At 37.3% G+C, this 24,169-nt stretch overlaps 1 pseudogene; it reads right to left on the bottom strand.

Moving 5' to 3' along the window:
• Positions 1 to 1,684: 1,684 nt before the first annotated feature.
• LOC118840352 lies at positions 1,685 to 22,498 on the bottom strand (annotated as a pseudogene).
• Positions 22,499 to 24,169: the final 1,671 nt, after the last annotated feature.

Here is a 24,169-nt window from a genome sequence, read left to right as displayed (position 1 = left end):
ACAGCAGCTAATGAGATTACCAAAAGAAGTAGTATAAAGAATGAAGAATGAAAATAGACCCTGTGAAACACCCATGGTTAGAGGGCATGACAGGGATATGACTCCAAAAAAAAAGGAGACTGGGAAAGAGTGGCCAAATAAGTAAGAGAGGTAAGAGGAAAACCAATAAAGAATGGTGTCCCAAAAACCTAGAGAGAAGAGAGTATCCAGAAGAGGATGATCAGCTGTGTCAAAGGCTGCAGAGAGGTGGAGGAGGTGATTTTTCCAGATGGTGCTAGAAAATATCCTAAGAAACTGATAGAAACAAACTTGTATTCTGTGTCTCATAAGAGTGCAAACCATTTCCCATCCCCCCACTACTGCTCCCTATGCTTCTCTTTTATAACTTTTTCTTCTTTAAGGCTATGTTTGGTTTGAGTCTGGCTTCCTTGATTGAATCATGAATACCTCTGGGTTGTTCCTTACTTTTTCTTGATTCAGTTTTCTCCCCTCTCCTCACGTCCACCCAATTAAATCATTTTTGTGGGGAATAAGTGATCTTTAATAATCAAAAGAAGAAATGCAGTCGGACAAACCTAACAAGTCTTAAATGACAATAATTTTTTTTAATGTTTATTGACTGACTCCAAATTCATTTGCATAATTTCTCCTTTTTTTTAGCTGAGGCCTTGCCAATAAGACAAGGAGGAAAGAATTTTGCAGGTAAATTGTTAAGGAGAGATACAAAAATAGCAGCAGCTTGAATTTAGAATTTTATCCCATTCATCCCTCAACTCTGGCCTTTGAAAATTCATTAAGAGTAGTTTAAAAGGTGTGAACAGTCCTTTAACTCACTTTCTTTTTAGAAAATAGAGTCATTCCTATCTAACTACTTTTACTAAGCCTTCATGGTTCTGAAGAGGGTTTGGGGTGAGGGGTGCTCGACACCCCAAAGTACCAACACACCGGGTCCTGCCAAAAGAATTCAACTCAAGCTTTCTCAGCCAAGGGAAATGACAAAGTTTATTAAGAGTTAGCCAAATAGGCCTGCCCAAAGAGATCCCACCCCTTGCGATGTCTGTAAGGAAAGCGGGCCAGATCAATCTGAGCTAGATTGGATCTGACCTAAATGACAATAATTAAGAGATTTACCTTTAAGTGTGAGAAAATCATTAAGAATTTGCTATTTAATTGGCTGAAGTTATGTTTAGAAAGACATTTGGCATGTAATTTCTTTGTCTATTACAAATTCGAAGAATCATTTTCTAAAACCCAAAGACACTAACAGTCTTCAATATTTTTTCTCCCTTCCTTCTCCATGCACTGTGAATTTTGTCAAATAGCTTAGTCGAGAAGGGTGCAGGTATGCTGTATTATCAGGTTCTAAATAATAACATATTTTGTTACATTGTTCTCTACAAAAAAAAGGAATGAATGCTTCTTAAGTTAGTCTGCAAAACAATTATGTTATACCTAGTGAGAATTTTTTCATGTCAAAGTACAGAAAATGTAATGCAAAAGCAATCCAGACAGAGACAAAATTCTACCATCAGTGATAAAAATATTTAAAAATTAGAGATTTGACAAGTAGAAGTGTTATTGAAAACAAAAGAAAGATTAGGCAAATGCATAGTCAAATAGTCCAATGATTATATAAAGATGATCTTGAATCTTTGCTAAAAGTGGGATAATTATAGTTAAATCGTTATTCTTTCTTCTGCTGTGATAAGCCTTTGACCTTTTTATTTGAATCCACACTGATGGTCAGAATTATCACATTATAAAAAAAAAACATTGTAGAATATTAAGCAACCTATAATAGTTGGAAATTTAAGCAAAACACTGGTTTCAGATATATTTTTTGACCTTTTTTCTGAAAAATGTATTCACAAAAATCCATGAAGTTTAATTAATCTTAATCATTTAATATCGTATTACTTAAATTTTCAGGGCAATTGCAATTAGTAGTAGCAGTATTAATGATACCACCATTGTATGTTTCTTACATGTTTCATTTTTTCTACTTCAGATTAACATAATTTCCTGGAAATGGAACAAATTTAAAATTTAAGCCCATATCCTAAACTTTGCAAAGTCTTCTTCATCTTTCTTTTTATGAGCCTCTAAATCTGCCCCCACTTTAGACAACGTTTACTCAATTGCTTCCTAAGAAAGGAGCAGAGTAGGCCTACTTCTCATTTTCCTTCTGAATTGCCTGACAAATTGACCTTTCATTGAACTCATTTTAAAGAACAATTTAAGTTTCTTTAAAGTACTATTGGAAGGACTTACCCTTTATGGCAGTCATGTACCCAACTATTGTTATTCTGTGAACAATAGCAGTCTTTCTGAGATCCTTCAGTTTCTTTTTTTCTCCATGTCACAAATTCCTGCCTTTTAATGTAATAGGCAATCATAAGTTTCCCCTCCAATTTTATTCTCAGCTTCCATTTAGGTCTCACCAGAATCTCTGAAATCTTGGAGAATCATTATGTACTTTTCTGCTCTTCCTTTGAGTTATTTTGAATCTTCCTACATGGACATAATTTTAAATTGTTTAAAGATATTACCAATATTGATGGGTATGTCATATATCCGACTTAACTAAAGTACTTCAAAATTATTTATAGTAATAATTACTTAGAAGTGGAATGTCTAGGTCTGACACATACAGATCTCTGATCAACTGTTTTTCTGGACAAGAGAACATGTTTCAGCTTACATCCAAAGAGCTATCTGAGTTTTCTCAAACAAGTAAGATTGCTAATTTCTTTGGGAATGCTAGCCAAATCTGACACATGGATGTCAACTTCTTTTAATTGAATTGTCAATTATAAAAGTTGCCCAATGTCAGTTTTTGCCCTCAAACAATCTGCCATGTTTAGAAATTAAATGAAGAATTAAATTAGAATAAATATAACTCATTTTGATCTCTGATGTGACATTCACTTGTCTCCTTTAAATAATATAACGTGTCTCATGAGCTGCAAGTGATATGAAAGTTTCATGTTTGAATGTTTCAAAATTTTTAGTCTCAGTCCTCTTCCAATATTTTCCTATCTCTTATATGGCCAGTGACCAACAAATACTAAGCCCTTGCCATAGTCTACCAACCTATTAACATACTAATCTATTCAGGCTGCTTTTGTCCTTCTAATGTCCTGAATTTTTTAAACTGCTGATACTGGAGGAATTTTCATCTTAAAAACTTTATACATGACTGCTGTGTTTCAAATACATCTATTTTACATTGCCAATATTCTTAAGTGCTAGAAAGTGTTTTATTTGTTCTCCTTTGTTAGCATGCAGGAGAAAAATCCAAGAAAAGATGAATGCTTTGTCACTGGACAGGTGGTCACATTCTGCAGCATTCAGTCCTTTAAATTGTACTACAATATGCTTTTCCACTAAGTTTTAGAAAGAACTATATGACCTCTGAATATTCTTAGCTTTGTACACACACACACACACACACACACACACACACACACACACGAAAGAAAGGGCACATGTATTAATGAATTCCCTACAATGTTCAGGGCACTGTTCTAAGGACCTTGCAAACATTAGCCCATTTGATCCTCACAATAACCCAGGGAAGTAGGTGTTATTATTAGACCTAATTTATAATTGAAGAAAATGAGGCAGATACAAGTTAAGTGGCTTGCTCAGGGTCACATAGCTAGTAAAGGAACCACAAATCCATAAAAAAATTAATTGTTCAAAGACCAATTGAATTTTTGTTTCAAGTTAATGAACTAATAAGTTTGAATATATATGTATGTATGTATGTATGTATGTGTATGTGTTTACACACCTTATTTTAATGGAATCTTGAATCTCAAATTAATCAAAATCATCAAGTTGGTTTTTATGTACCTATATCCTAAGTAAACACCGGGCATTCAATTATTTTCCTGTGTATTTTTTCCTCAAAAATCCCTCCTTGATTACCACCTGAATGTGTCATGGAGGTGATAGACAATTACATTAGAACTATGTTTCAAAATCAAATTCTCCTTTTAAAACTTAAATTAGAACCTTCAAAGATACTCTCATGCAATGCAATCACTGTATAACCTTGGCTTCGCGAATCAGATGGTATACTTAAAAACTAGGAGAGCTAAATACCCAGTAGTACTGAGAGAAATGGAATAAAATAGAAAGATACTATATATTCTGGTTCAGCAAGAGCTAAGGTAGTATTCTTTGCATGGGGCAATAGAAGATTAGAGAGCACAATCGTAGACTTCAGAATGAGAGCTTTTTAGCTACTTGAGGTAGGGGTAAGCACAACAAAAACAATGTCACTCTGTTAATTCTTTTAACCTGATTCAAAACAATTTTTTGATGTTTGTTTTTCTTAAAGTAATATATGCACCACAATCTGGAAATCTGCAAATCAACATACATTCCTAAATGTCAATGTTTTTGATTATGTGGAACAAAGAATATTGTGTTATTTTTTAGTGAATAAGTTATTGTTTTATTTGGGGAATAAACCTGTTAGCAATCTTTTATTTTCAAATAATAATATATATATGGAGAGAGAGAGAGAGAGAGAGAGAGAGAGAGAGAGAGAGAGAGAGAGAGAGAGAGAGAGAAAGGTTTTTTTTTCCTGGATCAAAAGTAGAACTTTGAAAATACCTACACATACTTTGATTTGACAACTTATTTCAATTTTGTTAAGCACTAATACTTAAACAACAAACACAGAAATACAGATAGAAGGTAGGTTTTCAGCATTCCCAATTCAAGTACATCCTCTCTGGAATATTTGGGAGAATACATGGATTAGAAATCCATTGCATGAGAAGTTGTGGAGAGGGTATTTTCTATATCACGAGGCAGAATATCCACATCAATAAAATCATAAAGCCTTCAAAGGATCAAAGTAACATAAAACTAGAATCCCATTTGAGTATTATGTGCCAGAGCATGTATTCATCTCTCATAACCTTCCAGTGTAAAGTGTCACATCCACAATACTTCAAGGCTTCACAATGAATGTATAGTGGAAATTTTCAATATTATGCTAAATCTTGCTATTTGTTTTAAGAATTCACATCTTTATTTATATTTAGAGCTGCGATAATTTTGAATTATAATATTTTAAAAACGGTATTAATTTCAAAGAAATTGATAAGGTGACTAAGGTTAGCAGATTGAAAACAGTAGTTGGCATTGCTTTTTATTTTTTTTTTTGAGTGGTGGAGCTTTTATTTATTTATTTTTAGCTTTGAAAAATTTATTGAAAATCCACCAGTTCCAAGTTGGTTTGGAAACATTAAACAGCTTCTTTTTCATGACATGGTCTTTTTTGAGTGGTCCCATGAAAGCTTTCTTCTCCTCCATAGTCTGGAACTGACCATGGCCAAATCTGAAGGTGGTATCGGTAAACTTCAGGTGGATCTTCTCCAGGGCATGATGTTTTATCTGTACCAGCAGAGACTTTCTCAGGGTAATAACACACTTATTGGTCCCAATGACACAGCCTTTCAGCTTGATAAAGTCATTTGCCATTTTACATAGTAGACAAAGCCTGCCAGAGGGTTGACACTCTTGTTGCACAGATCATAATCAGAGGATCAGTTGTTTTTGATTAATTTGCCATCTTTGATCTGACAGCCCTGCCCAATCTTGTAGATCTTTTTGTTGATCTCGATCTGATGGTGGTAGCCCTTCTGATCAGCTCTAGACATAGAGAAGGATATATGGGCTGGGTGCTAAGCTCCAGTACGTGCCACCTTACACAGGTTTTGGTGATTTTTGGAGGCAGTTTCTTTGTGTGCCAGCAGCTGGTGACGTGACACCTTTGTAACCCTTGCCTTTGGTGTCTCCAATGACATCAATCATCTTATCCTAACCAGATATAGCAGACATGGGGACCTGTTTCTCCAGCTTCTTCCAGACCCTGTATAGTTTCTCAGCTATACTGCCTCAATTCACCTGGATTTCCATCAGGTGAGGCTTCTTCTGCCTCAGAGGGAGCAGGCACACCTGGGTGTGAGCATTGACTTGGATCACCTGGCAGTACTTCTACATTCTGTTGAAGTCTTTCTCCAGATGTTTCTTGCTGTTATCATCTTGCCACTTCTTGCAGTACTTGGTGAAGGCCTTCTTCTTGGACTTATGCCAGTACTTACAGAATAGCCTCCTATGCTCATCATTTATGTGCATAGCAAAGATAGTTTTGAAGCTATACAGGCCTCATGGAGTTTGCACATAGCCCATGATGCCTACAATGATGATGGGAAGGCATCTCCACTATGGTGATGGCCTCAAGCACTTCCTTCTTTTTGACCTTTGAGCCAGACCTGTCCACCTCTGGAATGATGAGGATCATTCCTGCCTTATATTCCAGAAAAGCTGTGAGGTAGATGGGCTAAGAGGGGGTTATCTTTGTGAAATTACTTCACCTTTGCCTGGAGCCTGCTGCTCCTCTTATGAGGCAGGAAGCCCTGAGACCCGTGCCTGGGAGCTCAGAACTTTCTGTGGGATGTGATGCTGCTGCTGTTGCAACTGTAGCTGTAGCCGCATCCAAGGCAAGTTGGGGTGGGGGGAGCTTTAAAAAAAGCTTTCATGGTTTTTCTTAATTTTCTCACAATTACATAAAAATGATCTTTAACTTTTTAAGAATATTTTATTATTTATTTAATATTTTTAGTTTTCAGCACTGATTTCCCCAAATTTAGTTACAAATTTTTCCCCATTTCTATCCTCTCACCAGTCCAAAATGGCATATATTCTGATTGCCCCATTCCCCAGTCAGCCCTCCCTTCTGTCACCCCACTCCCTTCCATCCCCTTTTCCCTTACTTTCTTGTAAGGCAAGATAGATTTCTATGCTCCATTGCCTGCATATGTTGCTTCCCAGTTGCGTGCCAAAACAACTTTTTTTTGAACATCTGCTTTTAAAACTTTCTTTCCCCTCTTCGCTCCCCAACAATGCTCCCTAAGAAGGCAGGCAATTCAACATAGGCCACACATGTATCATTATGCAAAAAACTTCCACAATACTCATGTTGCTCCCTCCTATCTGGTCCCCCTTTATTCAATTTTCTCCCTTGAACCTGTCCCTTTACAAAAGTGTTTGCTTTTGATTACCTCCTCCCCTAATCTGCCCTCCCTTCTATAGTCCCCCCTTTTTTATCTTCCTCCTTCTTTCCTGTGGGGTAAGATACCCAATTGAGTGTGTATGTTATTCCCTCCTCAGGTCCAATCTGATGAGAGCAAGATTCAATCATTCCCCCTCATCTGCCCACTCTTCCCTTCCAACAGAACTGTTTTGTCTTGCCAATTTTACCCCATTCTGTCTCTCCCTTTCTCCCTCTCTCATCACTTAATTTGATTTTTTTTAGATATCATCCCTACATCTAACCCTGTGCCCTCTGTCTATATACATACATACTTATATACATATATATATATATAAAATATACACACACATACACACACACACACACACACACACACACACACACACATATATTCCTACCCTAATACTGAGTTCTCATGAATTACACACATCATCTTTCCATGTAGGAATATAAACAAAACAGTTCAACTTTAGTAAGTAAGTCCCTTATGATTTCTGTTTCTTGATTACCTTTTCATGCTTCTCTTGATTCTTGTGTTTGAAAGTCAAATTTTCTATTCACCTCTGGTCTTTTCACTGAGAAAGCTTGAAAGTCCTCTATTTTATTGAAAACCCATATATAGCCTTGGGGCATTATACTCAGTTTTGCTGGGTAAGTGATTCTGGGTTTTAATCCTAACTCCATTGACCTCCGGAGTATAATATCTCAAGCCCTTCAATCTATTAAGGTAGAAACTGCTGGATCTTATTTTATCCTGATTGTGTTTCCACAATACTCAAATTGATTCTTTCTGGCTGCTTGCAGTATTTTCTCCTTGATCTGGGAGCTCTGGAATTTGGTCACAATATTCCTAGGAGTTTTCTTTTTGGGATCTTTTTTCAGGAGGCAATTACTGGATTCTTTCAATTTCTATTTTACCCTCTGGCTCTAGAATATCAAGGCTGTTTTCCTTGATAATTTCTTGAAAGATGATATCTAGGCAATTTTTGATTATGGCTTTCAGGTAGTTCAATAATTTTTAAATTATCTCTCCTGGATCTATTTTCCAGGTCAGTGGTTTTTCCAATGAGATATTTCACATTATCTTCTACTTTTTCATGCCTTTGGTTCTGTTTTATAATATCTTGATTTCTCATCAAGTCACTAGCTTCCACTCACTCCAATCTAATTTTTAAGGTAGTATTTTCTTCAGTGGTCTTTTGGACCTCCTTTTCCATTTGGCTAATTCTGCCTTTCAAGGCATTCTTCTCCTCATTGGCTTTTTGGAGCTCTTTTGCCATTTGAGTGAGTCTATTTTTTAAGATGTTCTTTTCTTCAGTATTTTTTGGGTTTCCTTTCACAAGTCACTGATTTGTTTTTCATGGTTTTCTTGCATCACTCTCATTTCTCTTTCCAATTTTTCCTCTTCTTCTCTAACTTGCTTTTCCAAATCCTTTTGGAGCTCTTCTATGGCCTGAGAGCAGTTCATATTTTTCTTGGAGGCCTTTGACGTAGGCTCTTTGACTCTGTTGACTTCTTCTGGCTGTATGTTTTGGTGTTCTTTGTCACCTCTGAGTCTGAGTCCATTTTCACTGCCTGTGCATATTCCCAGAAAACTACTTGACCCTTTAGCTTTTTGTCAGGGTATTACTGCTTGTAGAGTAGAGAGTACTTTTTCCTAAGCTTGAGGGGCTGCACCGATTTTTTCAGAGCTACTTCTACACAGCAAGCACTGCCACACCAGCACCTCTTCTTCCCTAGAACTGCCAACCAGGCTTGTGGCACAGTTCCAGGCAGGGTAAAGCAGGCTTTGCACTCCCGCTCTAATCCACCACTTAATTACTTCCACCAGGTGGGCCTGGGCCTGGAAGCAACTGCAGTTGTAGCTCTGGAAGAAGCCTCAGAGCTGTACCCCTTCCACCGCCGTCGGGGTGGGTGGCAGACTTTGAACTCCTTTCACTCTGTCCCAGAAGTTTTTCCCACTAACCTGCTCTGTTGTCATTGGTGTTTGTGGTTTGAGAAGTCTGATAACTGCCACAGCTCAATGATTCAGGGCCCCACAGCCTTTTCTGCCTGACTCCTGGTCTGGTTTGTCCAGGCACTGCTCACGCTGGCCTCTGCTCCACTCTGCTCCCAGCTCTGTGAGATAGACCTTACCCAGAGACCCTCCAGGCTGTCCTGGGCTGGAGCCCTGCTTGCCTCTGCTATTTTGTGGGTTTTGCATCTTTAGAATTTGTTCAGAGCCATTTTTATAGGTGTTTGGAGGAACCAGCGGGGAGAGCTTAAGCAAGTCCCTGCTTTCCAACGACCATATTGGCTCTGCCCCTAGCCATAGTGATTTTTAACTTTCATAAAATTTTGAATTCTAAATTCTCTTTATCCCTCCTGCCTCTCCCATTTCATTTTTTGGTAAATTTATAAAATTCATTTTAATATTAAAATGAGACAAGAAAATAATATTGCCATTTTGTAGCACAACATAAGAAACTATTCAATATAAAATGATAAATTCCAATTTTAAGGAAACCTATATAGTAAATACTGTTTTCACTGTTTTCAAAGGTACCCAGCTTTTTTGCTTCCTTGTAGGTTTTCTTTTGTTCTCTGCTGTGTACTTTTTACTTTATTTCTTCCCATTCCTTCCCCTCCCCTGTTGGTGTTGCTTTCATGAATAGATATGAAATTATTACTAGCATATAATTACATATACATATATATATATATATATATATATGCATATATAGGTGCTTCTGAAGTGCATGATAATTTCTTCTTGAGTAAACTAAACAATTTTCCCATTTATCAAAGTTTTATTGTTCACTTATTTAGCAACTTAAACAAAAAATGTCATATTCAAAAAGATTCAGGTGAATGCTGGAGCAGATGTGGAAAAACTGGGAAAATAATGCCCTTTTGGCGGAGTTATGTACTGGTCTAAGCATTCTGGAGAACAATTTGGAACTGTGTCAAAAGGACTGAATAATTGTGTATATCCTTTAACCCAGCAATACCAGCACTAAGTCAGTAACCCAAAGTGACAAAAGAAAAGGGAAAAGGACCTATTTGCACAAAAAATATTTATAGCAGCTCTCTTTGTATTGGCAAAGAATTGGAAACGGAGGGCATGTTCATCAAGAGGAGAATGGCTGAACAAGTTGTAGTATATGTTTGTGATAGAATGCTATTGTGATATAAGAAATGATAAACAGGATGGTTTCAGGAAAACCTGGGAAGACATACATGTACTGAAGCAAAGTGAAGCAAGTGAAAGTAGGAGGACATTGCACACAGTAAGAGTGATATTGTGAGGAAGATCAACTGTGAAATACTACTGTGATTAAGACAATGGTCCAAATCCATTCCAAAAGATGAAAAATGCCATCCAACAGAGAGAGCACTAATGGTCACTGAGTGAAGATTGAAGCAGACTTTTTAAACTTTCTTTATTTTTCCTGTGTTTGTATATTTGCATATTTCCTTTTGCAACATGACTAATATAAAGATATGTTTTGCATGACTTCACATATATAATTCAACTATCTCATGCCTTTTCTTTTTTTAGTAATATTTTATTTTTTACCAATTATGTATGAGGGCAATTTTTTTATTATTTATTTTTATGAGACTTTGAGTTCCAAATTTTTCTCCCTCCACCTCCACCCCACTCTCCCTAAAATGGTAAGCAATTTGATATAGCATATATAAGTGCAATCATGTATAATACATTTCCATATTAGTCCCATTTGTGAAAGAAGAAAGAGAACAAAAAAGAAAAAAAACACAGAAAAAAATGCGGTGAAAATAGGATGCTTTGATCTGCATTCAGAGTCCATCAGTTCTTTATCTGGATATGGATAGCATTTTCCATTATGAGTCCTTTGCAATTGTCTTGGATCATTGCATTGGTGAGAATAGCTAAATTATTCATGGCTGATCATCACACAGTGTTGCTGTTACTGTGTACAATGTTTTCCGGGTTCTGCTCATATCTCTTGCCTTTTCAATGGATGGGGGGAAGGTTGGGAGGGAGGAAGAAAATCTGGAACTCAAAATTTTGAAAACTAAGTGCTAACAAATTTGCATATAGTACGGAAACATTTAATGAAATCATACTTATATACATATACATACACACATATACATACATACATATCTATATCTATATACATGCATACAGATAGATAGATAGATAGATAGATAGATAGATAGATAGATAGATAGATGGATAGATAGATTCGTGGTATAATGGGAAGAGCATTGAACTTGGAGTTCTGATGATTTAGTTTGAAGCTCTGCTCTTGATACTTGGTAGCTGTGTGACCTTGGATAAAGGCTATTTATGGGTCAAAGACCTATGGTGTACCTCAACTACTCAGTGGTGATGGAACCACATTGATTAGTGATATTCTCTAAGATTTAGTTTGCTAATCTTCAAAATGTCTTTCCTCCAAGGATCATCCTGACTAAATGTGAAAGATTCATTACTAAAATCTATATATGGGGTGTGATGCATTTTTTATCCATGTTAATTTTAAAGATTTAGTATCTTCATTAGTTAAAGGAGTTGGAGTGTGAGGTATGTTCAGGGAAGAGTAGTACCTCTGGTGTGAGGGCTACTAAAACCTTTTCAGGGCTGCTTTTCCACCTTTAGCATCTACCTGATTCTCACCTGTATCTCAAAAAAGCTGTAGCATGTGCAGCAATCACACTCTGGTAAATAATTTCAGGAGACATGCTAAACCAGGTTGAAGGTAACTGATGGGCCTCAAACCCTTCTATGAGTTAGGAGAATGTCCATCCTAATTACATGAAGATGTTTTTATGGTGGAATGGGTGAGTGAGTGTTCCAGTAGCCAGGAAGGCAGCTGAAGCAGGTGCTGTGGAACATTTAGAGCTTGGTTAGAAATCAAAGACAGTAAGGGCACCCATTTCATCCCAAATCATTACCAGATATCTTGATTTTGTACAACTTTACCTCACTTAAATCCCATTTATGCATGGATCAAATGACATCACCCACACCATTTTACTTTTTTTTTTACCTACCTCAAGGTCCTAGGATGAGCAATGCAGTACAGGACAAGAAGCATCCCAGTAAGCCAGCAAGAAGACCCACCTCAGCAAACCAGAGAGAGATCTTGAACCTCAGTGTGATGGAGCACGCAAACACTGACACCAGGGTCTCCCACATGCCTCAGCATAGCCCGGGAAGAGGCGGACTACAACTCCAAGAACTGCCATGTGCTTCAGTGTAACCCTAGGAAAACAGGCAACCTCAAGTGGGCAGGCCTTCACATACTTCAGGATAGCCCAGGCAAAGAGCCAGCCTGCAGCAGCCAGACTACCACATGTTTCAACATAGCTCCTGGAAAATGCAGAAATACCCCACCAGCCTCAGCCCCTGACATAAGAAATTTGAGATACTACCCATTCCTCTCTGGAAGCAGAGCTCAAATTTAGAAAAAAGGGAAAAGGCCATCAAAGATGAGCAAAAAACAACAACAAAAAAAGTATTTCACCATAGAATGATATTATGGTGATAGGGAAGACTAAGACACAAACTCAGAAGAGGACAAAAGTGTTGAGACACCTATGGGGGAAGAAAATGGGAAGCCCAGAAAGAATTCATGGAAGAGTTCAAAAAAGAGCTTAAAATCACATTAGAAGAAAAATTGGAAAAAAAGAAATGAGAGTGAAGCAAGAGAATTATGAAAAAAGAATCAACAGCTTAGAAAAAGAAAACAGCTGCCTAAAAAGTAGAATTGGCATTGAAAAGGAGATACAATAATCCACAGAAGAAAACAACTGCTTAAAAAATACAATTAGCAAAATGGAAAAGGAAGTACAAAAGCTAATTGAGGAAAACAACTCCTTAAAAGTTTGAATTGGGTAAGTGGAAGCTAATGACTCTGTAGGACTTCAAGAATCAATCAAACAAATTCAAAAGGATAAAAAAAATAGAAAAGAAATGTAAAATAACACATTTGGGGGAAAAAAACTAACCTAGGAAATGGATCTAGGAGAGACAATGACAGAATGATTAGACTACCTGAAAGTCATAATAAAAAAAGAGGACAGCATCTTTCAAAAAATTATCAAGGAAATCTGCCCTAATATCCTGGAAACAGAGGAGAAAATAGGCATTGAAAGACTTCACCAATCACCTCAGGAAAGAGATCCCAAAATTAAAACTCCAAGGAACTTTATAGCCAAATCACAGAACTATCAGGTCAAGGAAAAAATACTGCAAGTGGTCAGAATGAAACAAGTCAAATATCAGAAAGCCATAATCAGGATCACACAGAACTTTACAGTTCCTACTTTAAAGGATCAGAAGTCATGGAACACGATATTCTGGGAGCCAAAGGAGCTAGGTCTACAACTGAGAATAATTGCCCAGTAAAACTGAACATATTCAAGAGAAAAAAGGGTATTCAATGAAGAATAAGGATTTTAAGTTTTCATAAGAAGACCAGAACTGAATGAAAAAAAGTGATCTCCAATAGCAAGACCCAAGAAATGTCTAAAAAGGGAAAAATCCACAACTTTGTGTTTTGATCAATTGTGAATAACTCAGCTTTTCTCATCAACACAATGATCCAAGAAAAGTACAAAGGACTCATGAGGGGAAATGCTATCCAAATCCAGATAAAGAACTGATGGACTCTGAATACAGCTCAAAGTGTTTTGTTTTACTTACTTTATTCTTTTTCATGTTCTTTTTTTTCCTTTTTATCTGTTTCTTCTTTCACAACTGTGACTAATGTGGAAATGTGTTCTCCATGATAGCACATGTATAACTTCTATCAAATTACCTACTATTTTAAGAATAGGGTAGAAGAGGGAGGGAGGGAGAAAAATGTGTAACTCAAAAATCTTGTAAAAATGTATGACAAAAATTGTCTTGACATGTAATTGGAAAAAAATAAAATATTATTAAAAATAAGTGGGCAGCTTTCAGAGGTTTCATGTAAAACACTGGATTTATTCATCTGAACCAGAACACTTAGCAAACAACAAGACTGGTTTGACAAAACTGATGGTGGAAATCCAGAAGCTACTAAATGAAAAATGAAGATTCTCTAGAGTTTACCAGCAGGATAGTTCGCTCATCTCTAAGATGGCAGTATTTAGCTATATCAGAATTAAAGTGCAAGCAGAGTTTAGACAGATGGAGGATTCTTGGCTCAGTAAAAAGGCAGATTAAACTCAGTTTAACATGGAAATTAACACTACAAAGGGCTTTTATGATGCCCTCAAGGCTATTTATGGGCCAAAGGCCTATGGTGTACCTCAACTACTCAGTGTTGATGGAACCACATTGATTAGTGATAAGGGCATGACCATGAACTGATGCACTGAACACTTCCATAGTATTCTCGGTAGACCATCATCAATCAATGCTGAAGTCATTAACTATATACCTCAGGTTGAAGTCAATCCCCCTCCAGCTAAACTTCCAAATGAAGAAAAAGGTTTTTTAATTCCATTAAACTCTTTCTGTGTGTCAAAACACCTGGTACTGATTCTATTCCAGCTGAGATTTACATCCACTATTCATACAAAAACTAACTGAAATCTCCTGGATTATGTGGCAAGAGGAGATTATGTCTCAGGAGTTCAAGTATGTCTCCATTGTCCACCTCTACAAAGGAAAAGGAAATGGATTGTCCTATGACTATGGGGGGAGGGATCTCTCTCTTAGTCATTGCTGGCAAGATTGTTGCCAGAGTTCTCCTTAGTAGGATTGTACTTCACCAGGAAGATGGACATTTACCTGAGAGCCAGTGTGGCATCAGAAAGTGAAGAGGAATCATAGATATGGGTTTGCTGGCTGACAACTCCAGAAAAAAAAATGCCAGGTGAAGAACAAAGGGCTATATACAACATTCATTGATCTGACCAAGACCTTTGATCTTGTAAGTCATGAGGACTTGCAGAAAATTATGTTAAAATTCCGTTGCCAAGAGAATTCATCAGTACTCTATGTAAATTTCATGATGACATACTTTCACAGGTTCCAGATAATAGACAGTGCCCTCCTGCTTTCCCAGTCACCAGTAGAGAGAAGCAAGGCTGTGTGCTGTGTCCATGCTTTTCAGCATAATGTTTTCAGCATTATTGTCAGAAGCCTTCATCAAGGACAAAAGCAGCATCAAGGTCAGAGACTATACTGATGGTAAATTGTTCAACTTGAAAAGGCTACAAGCCACCACTATAGTGGAGGAAAAGTAGGTGTAATTTTTTTGTTCCCAGATAATGGAGCACTCAATTCAGCCTCTGAAGCTGAGATGCAGCAAAGTATCTATCAATTCTCTGCTATTTGTACTCATTTTGACCTAACAATTAACACTAAGAAAACAAAGGTTCTCCACAAGCCAGCACCATACCATCCATATGTGAAAGCATCAGTCCAGCAAATGAAAAAAAAAAAAAAACAACTGAAAACTGAGGATGAGTTCAGTTATGCTGCCAGCAGGTTTTCTAATAATCTACACACAGATGATGAGGTTGATACACACATTACTATAACTGGCTCAGTGTTTGGGAATCTCTGAAGGGAAGTGTGGGAGAGAAGAAGTATTGGGATGCTTACCAGACTGAAGGTCTGCAGAGCCATTGAGCTGATCTTGTGGTTATATGCCTGTGAAACCTGTTCAGTCTACCAGTGATGTACCAGGAAACTGAATTGATTTTGCTTGAATTGTCTTAGGAATATTCTGAAGATCACCTAACAAGATAAGGTACTAGACACTGAGGTCCTTTCTTAAACTAAACTGCCAAGCATTCTAACTCAACTATAGAGAGCACAACTTTAACGATTGACTATGTTATTCTAATGCCAAATGTATGGTGTCTAAAAGACTATTTCATGGAAAATGCGTGCAAGGACGCTCTCCACAAGGTATCTCTGAACAACTTTGGAATTGATTTGAGACATGGGAGACACTCACATAGGACTGCCCCCATCAAAGATGGTGCTATGCTCTAGGAATGAAGCAAAATTGGATTAGCTCAAAAGAAATACGAGATGAACAAATTTAGAGACAATTTAGGTACACCATATTTGTGCCTGATTTGTGGTAGAGTCTTCTGACCTCCTATTATCTGATCAGCCACAGTGGAACACTGTAATTTGACTCCAACATAGTGATATCACTTTGGTCTTCTTCAAGAACAAAGGATAACAACCAACCAGCTAAAAGAGCATCCATACCAATGAACTCTAATATATATTTTTAAATCATATCAAAATTATATTACATTCATGTAGCTCTTCACATTAGTCAGAGAGTTATCATTTTGTTCCTCAATGCTGTATATGAATCTCTGGTATTGTATTATTGCATCTTTGTAGAATTACTGCTATTCATAATGTAATCATTTGGCAAAGAAGATACTTAACAATTGTATTTTAAAATTAATTGAATGTTAGTCTTTCCAAATGCCCTTTGAAGTGGGCATGGAAGATAATCAAGTCATTCTTTTATGAATGAGGAAACAGAGACTCAGAGATACTCAAACACGATGTGGTCACAGAACTAAGTGAGATAGCTAGGACTTATACTCACCTTTTCTGATTCTTAGACCACTGCTATTTCAACTACACCATACTGTTAAAAAGAAAAAGCCCATAAACAATGGCACATATTTAGCTACTTGTCATGTGATCAAAATGCTCAAGGTTGCATAACGAAAACATGGACACATGCATTAATGGAGGCAGGGTCATATTAAGCAATTCTGAGATTGTGAGCACTTAGGAATTTTGGAGCTCCCCAAGCAATGGCAATAGAAAATAAATATGCACTATCTCAAGAAAAACCAATAATTCACCACATTTAGTGCTATATGAGGTCTAATCTAAATGCTAATGTGCTAGGCTTTAAAATTATAGGTTCTCCTCCATAATTTTAACTTAAATATGGGCCTGGCAGAAGAGATGACTTTAGACCCCGAATAAGATCCCCAGGTCTTAAAGATCTTTTTTTTTAAACAGCCTTATGACTGCTAATAATCTCCATGGTTCTCAATTTCCCCTAACCTAGACACTGCAACTATTTATACTGAATTGCCAAAGAATTGTTTATGGTAGTTTGAGGAGACTGACCACTGGGTTGGTGGTGCTTAACAGTCGCAAGTGGACATAGCTGTTATGGACCAAGATATAAAAGTATTTAGAGTATATTCTATATGTTAGGCAAAGGATATGCACATGCTGCTCAGTTCTTACTTTTTAAAATTTTTTTTTCTACAAGGGAAAATTATATTTAATTGGGAGTTACAAAATGACTAATAGGAAATAGATACTTGAGATAAACAAGGAGACAGTAAGAGAGAACCTAGCTGTCCTCATATAATTCAAGTCACCTGGCCCAGATGAATCACATTATCTGGTTCTGGAAGAATTGCTAGCTATTATTTCTAAGCCATGATGAATGATATTTGAAAGATCATGGAAAATGGGAATGGTTCAACAATATTGAAGTTGGGCAAATATTGTCCCAGTTTTCAAGAAATGGAAGACAATGGTATTGAAAACAAAAGTCAATGAGTTTGACTTCTATACCATAGAAATTTTTTGAAAATATCTTTAAAGAAAAGATTGGGGAATAATTAGAATGGAAGGTAGTGATTATAAAGAACAAATATGACTTCATCAAGAGATAGTTATGCTGGAATAATATTGCTTTTTTATGTGATTTCTACATTAATAGACAGGGGAATGTTGCTGTCATTAACCTAGATTTTTTTTAAATGCCAAAATATCTTCTAGTCTCCTTGTGGAGAAGTTGGGGAGATGTGGGTTAGAAGATAATGCATTAAGATGGATTCAAAAGGAATTCGATGGCCTGACTCAAAAAGTAGCTGTTAATGGTTCAATGTCAATGTGGCAGTAGTTCCTCACTGGAGTAATCCAGGGATCTGTACTTGGTGTTCCACTGTTTAACATCTTTATTAATGAGTTGGATGAAAGCCCAGATGGTATGTTCATTTTATCTTAGAAACCACGAAGCTGAGAGAGATTATTAACAAAATAGCTAATAGAATCAAGATCCAAAAGTCAGTCAGAAAATCAATAAACATTTTTTTTATGATGTAATATGTTCCAGGGGCTTTGCTAAGTTCTGGGTATATAAAGAAAGACAAAAAACAAAAACAAAAGGAACAAATAAAAACAGAGTCTCTGCTCTTACATTTAATTGAGTTAAATTGGAGAAATAGCATAAAAAGCTATGTACAATCTCTCTCTCCATATGTGTATATATATATATATATGCATATATATGATAAATTGTAGATGATGAGTAGAGGGAAGGCACTTGTATAAAGGAAAGGTTTCTTACAGAAGGCAGAATTTCAGTGGGGACTTGAAGGCAGGTAGGGAAACCAGGAGGTTAAGATAATGAAGCAGAATATTCTAGGCCAGCAACGATGCTCATAATCTGGAGATGAAGTGTCTTGTTTGGAGAGCAGCAAGAACATCTATGTTTCTGGATCATAGAGTACATCGGTAGGAGTAGGGAGAAATAAGGTTCAAGAGAACTGGAAAAATAGAAAAGGCCAGGCTGTGAAGATTTTTTAATGCCAAAGAAGGTATTCTGTGTGATATTTAGGTTAAAAGGAGATTACAGGGAGCCCCCTGAATTTATTAAACAAACAAGTGATATAGTCAGAGTGCTATGAGATGATCATTTTGATAGCCAAGTGGAGGATGGATCTTAAAAGGCTAGAGCATTGGGCTGAATTTACTAAATTGAAATTCATCAAGGTTGGAGTTATGATAATTAAACAGTCTTTCACTTGTGATATGAAACAAATGAACTTCACAATTGTTTTAGGGATAAAGTGTAATTATATGTCATTAATGTGGATAATATTGGGATTTTAGTGGGCTGAAATCTTAATGTGAGTCATCAGTGTGATGTGGAAGCCAAAAAATTCTATTGTGTTCTTGCATGACATTGAAAGGATCAGTTTCTAACAATAGGAAGATATAGGTTCTCTGACCTGATCTGCAGTATTACTTTCAAATTGTGGCATGCTTTTTTGAGAAGGACGTTGAAGTGAGGGCACAGACACTGTTGGTATAAGAGAGGAGCCTATACACAAACATAAGGTAAGGAATTGACAGTTTTGCATGAGGATCCAGTTAGGATGGAACATTAAATTCATGAGTGAGTATATTAAACCCGGGAATATAAAAATGAGTTGAAATTGTGAAGGGCTTTGATGCATACCGGAGGAGTTCCTAATTAATCCCATATGCAATATGGGACCATTAAAACTTCTAAATGTTCTTTAGGAATATTAACTTGGCAGCTGAATTGGAGAGGAGATAGAGTGGATTCAAGGAAACCAAATAGAAAGTATTATAATAGTCTTGACAAGAGTGTCTAAATTATAGTGATTGTCATGTCAATGGAGAGATGAGATGTATTAAAGATGTTGAGGAAATGGAATTGAGAAGTCTAAGTAACTGATTATTTATGAGTGTCAATGGAAGCAGAGAATCAATGATTATGAATCTTAGAGACTAGAAGAATAGAGGTGCTCTTGATAGAAAAAAAGGGAAGTTAGGAGAAGTCATTAGTTTAGGAACAAAGCTAGTCATTTCCAAATGGTGGACAAAGGACAAAGATGTGGGTTAGATATGTAGACTTGTGAGTTATCTGCATAGACATGACTGTTGGATGCATAAGAGTTGCTAGAAAAAGAAACAGAGAGAGATGGTGAGAGACAGATAGAGAGAACGACAGAGATAGAAAGAAAAATGAGAAATAGAAACAAAGAGATATTGAGGGATAGAGACAGAGAAACAAAAACACAGAAAGAAAAAAGAGAAAGGAGATACACAGAAATAGAAGTAGATTGCATATACAGAGAGAGATAGACAGAGCCAAAGAGGCAGAGACAAGAAGAAGAGACAGAGAGAGAGAGAGAGAGAGAGAGACAGAGAGAGAGAGATATAGAATTAGGGACAGAGACAGAGATAGAGGCAATAGCTAAAAAAAAAAAGAGGAGAGTGTCTAGGACAAGGGTGGGGAACCAGTGGCCTGGAGGTCAAATGTGGCTTTCTAGAGTCTTAAGAGTATCCTTTTGACTGAGTTGATGTTTCACAGAACAAACCCTTTTATTAAGGGGATTTGTTCTGTAAAGTTTAGATTCAGTCAAGGGGCTACACTTGAGGATCTAGCAGGCACATGTGGGCCTGGACCCCACAAGTTCCCCACCCCTGCTTTAGGAGAAAGATCTTAAGTATAAATGGGTCTGAGATGCTTTATCTTTTTATGGGCCTCTTCTTACCATCCAACTTGTTAGATCATCATGGGTTTTCCACCCTCCAAGAATGAGTGCTCTCCAAATCAGCTCTGTACTCTAATGTGCCCCCTACCTTATATTTAAATTTAATTTTTTTTCCTTAAAACTTCAAGTCAGATGCTTTCTACTCTATGATATAATTCCTGATCTTCCTAACCACTACTACCCTTTCCCCTTGTTCCAAATTACCTTGCATTTCCTTATATAGGGGTATCTTGTAACCCTGAAAGAGAAGGTAATGTTTTTGAGTACAAAATTTGGGGGGATTAAGAGTATATTCATAATTGAATAATGAATAAATGTCTGATGTTGGAGTTCATGAAGACCTGAATCCAAGTGTCTAGTACAGTTCTGGACACCAGTGGCCCTTAATAAATGTTTGTTGACTAACTCTGCTAGCTATGTGACCATAGGCATTCAATTTGTCAGTTCTGGTCAACTCTCTAAGACTCTATATGGCAAATAGCGATTGATCAACATTGGGAGAGGGAATTTCCTCAGAGGAAATTTCCTATAATAGATTAAATCCTAAGCCCACTGCACCTTCACCCAAAATAGCAAGAATAGAGTACAGAACCTGGCACCGTGCCCCCTTAATGATCAGAATCAATGCAACTCAAAGCATGTCAGATTCTTTTTATGCTATTCTTAAAGACAAGGTGGGATAGATATAAGTTAGATGGTGATTGAGTTAGATAGAATCAAAACTAATTGAATGTCAGAAACCAAAGTATGGCCTATAATTACTTGATTTTATTTCACGTGATTTGGAAAGATGCGTGACAACTAAGTGGATAAAGTAATGGGACTGAAGTCAAGAAGATCTGGCTTTGAATCCAACCTCAGACACTGACTAACCACATGAACCTGGGTAAATCATTTAACTTCTGTCTGCCTCAGTTTCCTTGTCTAAAAAAACAAGGATTTTGTATAATTTACCTAATAGTGTTTTATGAGAATCAAATGAGATACGTAAAGCATTTAGCAAAGTGCCTAACATAAAGTAGGTGTTATATAAATGCTACCTATTGTTCTTATGTTGGAATATCCCTAAAGGTTTATCTATGGCTCTGTATCACATTTTAGATGAACATTTTTAGATGAAATGAAGTGTTCAGGGAAACAGGAAATATCAGAATCCTGAAATATCTGGAAGGGCTATCATTTGAAGCCAGATTCAATAAGGTGAATCTTAATAGGGAGAAATATAGAGCATCAGACTCATCTTTAATAGAGTTCATGAGTAGAAGATAGGTGAGGCATGGCTAAAAGTTTATCTGAGATTTTTATTTGGCTACCAAGTAAATATAACTTATCAGCACAAAATACCATTCAAAAATATGATATTGTGATTTTAAATGGCAATAAGAAAACTAGAGATGTTATCTCTGCTAAGGTCTACTCTTCTTAACCTGCATAAAAAGTAATTTACTCAGTTTTAGTCCCCATATTTTATGGACAATGATTAGCTAGAATAAGTAAAGAGGTGAATAAATGGGATAATCAAAGTTCATTCTATATGAGAAAAACCTGAAGGAATGAAAGTTATTTAGTTTGAGGGAAAAAAAGAAGTCAGAAGGAGACATGATAGATGTCTTCAGGTATTTGAAGGTCTCTCAGATGGAAGGTGGCTTAAATTGTCTCTGCTTTGCCTCAGAGAACAAAACTAGTACCATTTGGTTGAAATTGCAGAGAGGTGGAACACAGAAGATGGCACTGTGAAAGGAAGGAACTGCTGGAGCTCTTTCACAAATTCTATCAGACACATCTGAAAAAGTGAGTCTGTGCAGATTTGAGAGAGTTAGAAGCCATTAGTAGACTGAGAGGGGTGGGAGTGCCAGGCACACCAAACGGCACCAGACCAAACCAAGCAGGAACAGCAGAGGAATCCAGCCAGCGTGCGGGTCTGGGACAGCTCTGGGCCACTGAAATGCTGGAGCAGGAAAAGGCCCAGGGAGGAAATAATGGCTACAACTGTGATCGAGCCCCAGGCCTCTCAGCCCAGGACCAAAGTCTGTTGGTGTGCAGAGCCTGACACTGCAGGAGCAGCTAGCCCAGAGGCCTCCAAACCACAGTCTAAAGGTTTGAAACTCACCTTCTTGAACTTCCGGCAGCCATGATGTGCAAGTAAAACAGCTTTTATCCCTCCTTTGAATAAACCGAGAGAATGATACCTCAGGAGAAACAGAGGAGCCAGAAGGGGGGCTTCAGTAGCCAGAGAAGTGGGGCAGAGGTCCCTTCCTATTGTGGCAGAAGGAGATTAGTACAGGAAGAGAGGTGTCCCAGCAGCGCTCACATCAGCAGAACAATGAGAGTAACTGAGCCCCAGGGGGTGGAGCTAACAAACATCAATGCCAGGAACCCAGACTGGGCTTTGCACAGCCAGGGGAAGTGGCAGACACCAGCACAGACAAGAGCTGAGACCACCCATTCTGTAGAATAGTCCTAAGGAAGAGGAGACTCCACAGCAGCCAGATCACCACTCTCCCACACCTCAGGAAACCAGAGGCTGTAGAACATAAAGCCAGTAAGCAGACTCACAGATTCCAACACAAGAAAGTTGGGACAAAGCCCCACAAGCCTCAGAAACAGAGATCCACTATAGAAGCCAGGAGGAAAAAAAAACACCATTAAAAAACATGCTAAGAAGTCAAAGACCCTTGATTTGTATTATGGAGACAGGGAAGACCAAAACACCAATTCAGAAGAGGACAGCATGGACACTACACCCACATCTGAAACCTCAAAAAGGAAAGTGAACTGGTCTGCAGACCAAAAAGCATTCCTGGAAAGTATTGACCATCCTCAATCTTAGTACATGCCAGTACCCTAGTTTGTTTCAGATCTCAGAAGGAGCAGAGATTCAAAGTTCAATTGAATCAAGATTACACATTGCTGTGTCATGAGCTCCTGTTCCACCTCAGTCAGAGAGAATAGCCATGGGGGAAAATTGACATAATGAGTATTTGGTAGATCTGTCGGTTTCACATTTTTGTATTTAATACTATTTTATTTTCAAATTACATATGAAGATAGTATTCAGCATTCATTTTTGTACGATTTTGAGTTCCAAATTTCTCTCCCTTACTACCTCTTCTTTACCCTCCCCAAGACAGCAAACAATCTGATATAGGTTATACATGTACAATCACATTAATCATATTTCCACATTAGTCATGTTGAGAAAGAAGAATAGAACAAAAGGGAAAAACCATGAGAAAGAAAAAACAAACAAAAAGAAATTTAAAAGATAAAAATAGTATGCTTTGATCTGCATTCAGACTCCATAGTTCTTTTGCTAAATGTGGATATTTTTCTTTTTTTAAAATTTATTTATTTAATATTTTTAATTTTCAGCACTGATTTTCACAACAGTTTGAATTACAATTTTTCTCCCCATTTCTACCCTCCCTCCCACTCCAAGAAGGCATATATTCTAATTTTCCTGACACCCAGTCAGCCCTCCCTCCTGTCACCCCACTCCCCCCACCCCCTTTTCCCTCACTTTCTTGTAGGGCAAGATAGATTTCTGTGCCCCAATACCCCTTTATTCAGTTTTCTTCCTTGATGGTGTCCCTTTCGGAAAGTGTTTGCTTTTGATTACCTCCTCCCCCTATCTGCCCTCCCTTCTATCATCCCCCCTTTTTTATCTTCTTCCTTCTTCTTTCCTGGGGGGTAAGATATCCAATTGAGTGAGTATGTTATTCCCTCCTATGAGGGCAAGATTCACTCATTGCCCCTCACCTGCCCCCTCTTCCCTTCCAACAGAACTGCCAATATATTCCTCTC

This window comes from Trichosurus vulpecula, chromosome 1 (genome assembly GCF_011100635.1).
Source record: "Trichosurus vulpecula isolate mTriVul1 chromosome 1, mTriVul1.pri, whole genome shotgun sequence".
Classification (NCBI taxonomy): domain Eukaryota; kingdom Metazoa; phylum Chordata; class Mammalia; order Diprotodontia; family Phalangeridae; genus Trichosurus; species Trichosurus vulpecula.
Note: the sequence above shows the minus strand (reverse complement) of the source record. Positions and strands in the feature narration are given on the sequence as shown.